The sequence below is a fragment of the Tenrec ecaudatus genome, chromosome 17 (assembly GCF_050624435.1).
Source record: "Tenrec ecaudatus isolate mTenEca1 chromosome 17, mTenEca1.hap1, whole genome shotgun sequence".
NCBI classification, from domain to species: domain Eukaryota; kingdom Metazoa; phylum Chordata; class Mammalia; order Afrosoricida; family Tenrecidae; genus Tenrec; species Tenrec ecaudatus.
In genome coordinates this window covers 8,842,635-8,847,900 of record NC_134546.1, presented here as the reverse complement: position 1 = coordinate 8,847,900, position 5,266 = coordinate 8,842,635, and positions in this window count along the sequence as shown.

The window sequence follows — 5,266 nt, the reverse complement described above, 5'->3', positions numbered from 1 at the left end:
ATTACAGTGGCCAGGAGCACAATCTACTGAACATGGTGCACCTTAGCTCAGTGGGCAGGAAACCAGGGGAGCCCCAGGTAACCAGACCACATTCTCTCAGAATGAGGCTGTGCTGGCCTGTGATCAGAATCAATGGAAGTTGAATCACCGCAGGGCCTGAATGTGGAAACACGATTTAATAGTGCCGGAGAATGCAAGCAGCTAGCCAAATCACCTTCTCTGAGCAGCTCTTAAAGCCAACTCATAGCAGATTTTGGCATTTTTTACTGCCTGTGAGCCTTCAACTTCTTCAAAAGGATGCACACTAGAGGAAAGATGGAGTGTTACATTAAATGTGAATCCCCCGTTCTCTTGGATCTTAGATCACGTATCTTATGTAAAAGCGTTATGCCAACTTGTCTCTTGCATGATGCTAGGCCAATAGATTAACGGAAGGACAATGCAGAGAAGACAATCGAGGTGGAAAATATATGTTCATTCTTAGACCCTTCAAGCCACTTCCACTTCCTTGAATTTTCTTTGTTTTGGAATTTCTTACTGAGGGTCAGAAAGGCAAGCTTGTCATAATACTCCTAAGCACGGGAGTAAGATAATATGTACAAAAGCAGGAAGGTCAGGCAGCAAGTTTCCAAGGAGAGGCAGGGAACATGGAATTCCTTTCCCCTGCTTTTTCAGAAATAGGCAGCCCCTGACAATGAAAATTATGAATCAATTGGGGACGCCATGATGCTCTTATTTATCCCTCTTTCTTCTCCTCCTAGGAAATTTTATATAATTTTTTTAATTTTTACATAATTTTATATGGTTTGGTTCTAGGCTATGACCATACTTTTTTGGTTAAAGTCCAAGTATGCCAACAAGATGAGAACTAAGATTACAAATGGGATTTTTAAAATCCCACCTTTTCTCGCAGATTACATGAAGATTTACTGGACAGATCATAGTTTACATTCAGCAGTTCATTCACAAGCTGATTCATACTTCTTCAGTCTACCATGGTTTGACTCAGGCACACCTTGCAAGGCTTCATATCCTTGCTCTTCAACACTTTAAAGTGGGTTTGTGCTGCAGATTTGCCCAGTGCAAAATGACATTTGATTTCCTGATTGCTGCTTCCATGACTGTGGATTCAAGCAAGAGGAAATCGCTGGCAAAAGCCTTGTGTAGAAATAGGACTTCAGTCCTCCTCCATACAGACTCAGAGACTTGACAAAGCAACAGAGTATCCCAGCGGAGACTGAAAGCTGTAAAGAAGTTATGAGAGGATGGGGTCCTGGAAACGACAAACCAAGGTGCGCAGAGAGTGAAAGAGAAGGGTTAGAACTGAGGAGGCAAACAAAATCAGAACATGTATCCCCTGCATACCAATAGGGGACTGAGCGACGAGCCGTACACAGGCTACATAAATTAAAGTCATGTGTGGCTTAAATTTGAAATCACTAACTGCATTGCCATTGAAGCCATTCTGACTCATTGCAACCCTATAAACCAGAGTAAACCTGCCCCAAAGTCCCCAAACCTGTAGCCCTTACAGCAGCACAATGCGATGTCTTTCTTCTGTGGCACAGTTGGTGGGTTGGAAACACCGACTTTTCACTTACTAACCCAGTGCCTCCGGCCTCCTTAAATTAACTAGAACCCACTACCATTGAGTGGATTCTGACTCATAGGACGGAGAAGCATTCCTATAGAAATCCTATAGAACAGAGGAGAATTCTGCCGTTGGGTTTCCAAGCCTGTAAATCTTTAGGGGAGTGGAAAGCCTCAGCTTTCTCCCACACAGTGTCTGCTGAGTTTGATCAGCCATCCTTGCTTGCACTCAGAAGTCCAGCGCTTACCTGACACCACCACCAAGTAAACAAAATTTAAAATTGAACTTCAGTCCCTGGTCGTACCAGCCACATCTCAAGTGTTCCATAGCCACATGTGACTCATGACAACGACATCGGATGGCTCAGCAACAGAATCTTTCCTCTGTAAAAAGTTCGACTGGGTGCCACTGCCCTAGACGGGGTAGAGATGGTCCTGGAGATCATCTGGTGATGCACCAACCTGCCCACTGGAAAGGGAGATGCTGGGAAAGAGGCAATAAAGACAAAGCCAAGTTCATTGAAGATTGGAAAGGAAAAGGGTCAAGAGCGACACTAGGCGTTAAGCCTAAAGTGATGAATGGTGGGGGGAAACCAGATGCTCTCCACTTGTCCGAAGAGCAATCGCAGGAAGCATGAACACTAGTTACAAAGAGCCTTGGGTTAGAAGGTCGCTGCTGCCGGAAGAGACTAGGAAGGAGCCCTGTCAAGTTTAAATCCTGGGAAAGGTTTCCGAACAGGGTAGCGGCATGACATCTGCCGCTGAGTCCTGGGGAACTGACTAGAATGAACCTCGCCTAAATCATCAGCTTGCTTTGACTTGTTCGTGTCCATAAACAGAGCGTGCATATGATTGGCACAAGTATTGCTGTAGGAACCCCATAGGGTTTTCTTGTTTTGGTCCTTTATATACATGCCTTCAGCCCTTATTCGCCCTTGATCTTGACCTCCCTGTTTGACCATTTTTGCTTTATCTCCTTTGTTTCAAAAGGGAATTAACAACTCTCACCTCAGACTTCCTTTTGAGCAATTGAGACGGACCCATCCATATTGAGAAGCTACAGGGGCAGCGTCCGTAACCTAAGATGTGCTGACTAAAATAGGAGGCTACAGCATGGAAGAGGGATCAAGAGTCCTAGGGCTTTGAGTCAGATAGTTCTGAATTTGACTTCCAGCACTTCCTCTTACTAACTAGGCAACCTTGGGTGAGTCATTTAAGCTTTAGATTAGATATAACACTCTAAGTTCCAAGTAACTTTTTTTTTTAAAGGACAGCTATAACTGATTCAGGTCCTTCCATAGTTTTTGTCATGTGGTTTCTTTTTTTTTTTTTTTAAACATTTTATTAGGGGCTCATAAAGCTCTTATCACAATCCATACATATACATACATCAATTGTATAAAGCACATCTGTACATTCTTTGCCCTCATCGTTTTCAAAGCATTTGCTCTCCACTTAAGCCCTTTGCATCAGGTCCTCTTTTCTTTTTCCCCTCCCTCCCCAGTCCCCCCTCCCTCATGATCCCTTGATAATTTATAGATTGTTTTTTGTCATATCTTGCCCTATCTGGTGTCTCCCTTCACCCCCTTTTCTGTTGTCTATCCCCCAGGGAGGAGGTCACATGTAGATCCTTGTAATCGGTTCCCCCTTTCCAACCCACTCACCCTCTACTCTCCCAGTATCGCCCCTCACACCCCTGGTTCTGAAGGTATCATCCACCCTGGATTCCCTGTGCCTCCAGCTCCTATATGCACCAGTGTACAACATCTGCTCTATCTAGACTTGCAAGGTAGAATTCAGATCATGGTACTTGGGGAGGAGGAAGCATTTAGGATCTGGGTGAAAGCTGTATTCTTCATCGGTGCTACATCGCACCCTGACTGACTCATCTCCTCCCCTAGACCCCTCTGTGAGGGGATCTCCAAGTAAATTTTTTTAAAAAGAAAAATTGGAGATGTATTAGTTTATGAACCCAGAAAACCCAAGATTCTCTCAAGACATCCAACCTCTGAAATCAATTTATTTATGAATCTCTTTTGGTGGTAACTGATAGATGCCCGACCTGAGTTAGTTTAAACACATAAGGAATTTATGGGTTTATGTTTATATGAGGGAGGGGGCAGGCTGGTGGTGTACTGGTTATGCATTGGGATGCAAGTCACCAGGTCAGCAGTTAGAAACCACCAACAGCTCCTCAGGAGAAAGATAGGGCTTTCAACTCCCATAAATAGTTACAGACTGGGAAACCCACAGGGGCAGTTCTACTCTGCCCTATAGGGTTGAGATGAGTCGGCCACAACTCAATGGCAGTGAATTAGATGTGAATAGGGTGATTTAAGACAACAATCTGTAGGCGTGGTTCAATTTAAGAATTATCATGCGGGATGAAAGAGACCCCAAATCTTAAATGTAATTTATGAAGAACATTTTTTTAGGTCTTAAGTAGGACAAAGACAAAGAGGAAGACACATCATCTGGATGAGAGAGACCACCAGCTGAGAGTCATAACAGCATCCAAGGGTTTAGAGAGAGTCATTGGCTTCAATAGGACATGGGAGGACAAAGGGCACCACCACGGAGGCATAACTGGTGGCAGATCAACACATCACAGTTGCAGGCAGGAGCACAGAAGCGGGAAGGGGACCGTGATTGGGACCTGTGTGCTGGGTTAAACAAAAGCCTTTACAAGATTGGGTCAGGGCCCTCCAACGCATGCCCATGCCACCCTAGCATCAATGTCCTCTATTACTGATCTGTCACTGGCTTGTATTTACCCCAAGTTCAGTGGCTTCCTGGGGGTCAAAAATGATGCCTCAAATGCCTGGCATATTGGCCTTACGAAAGTCCACAAGCTGATCAGCAGATGGCTAAGAAACAGCGTGGAAGGTCAAGAAACCGAGACAGGGCTATCTCCTCTGGAGAGAGGAAGATCAGGGCAGCAGAATACACTTGGCCAGTCAGCTCAAGTTCTGCATTCCAGCCCCTTGCATTTCCTTAATCAATTCCATTCAGGTAAAGCACCAGCAGTCTCCAAACCTATCCTGTGGAAACACCATGGGAAGAAACAGGGGAAATTCCCTAGGAACCAGTTACCTGGGATTTGTCCTCACACTCCCTTAGGCCTTCCTCCTTCACAACTATTGGAGCAAGACCCCACCATGATTGTCATGCAAAACACCACAGCTGGTCACACCCATTGGCTGTCAGTGTGATGTAAGCCTACATTGTGGACAACCACTGCCTGAATTCAGATTGAAGGCCAAGAGGAGGGAGAGCAGGCACCAGATATGTCTGCTACAAAGTTCAGCCAAGGTATTGCCTTTCCTCCTCCTCTGTCTCAGGGCCCCCCTCCCTGCCTCTTCCAGTCTTATTCAAATCTACTTCCACCGGGAAGTCCTCTCAGATTAGCTCATCACGGAGTGTGTCCACTCCCACTCTGCTGTCGACAACACTTCGTGTCATTTTTGTCATGTGTTTTGCACATTTGCTTTATTTGTCCTCTTTCACCAAATTGTAAGGTTCTTGGATGCGGCACAGTGGTATGTGGTGGGTGCGGGGTGCAGAGTCAAGGGCTGCTTTCTGCAGGAAGTCCCTCTGGGCTCTTTCTCTCGGTTCCCCCATCCCAGTCGTCTACCTTGTGCCCTGCTCATTGCTCACAGAGAAACCACTCTGTGAG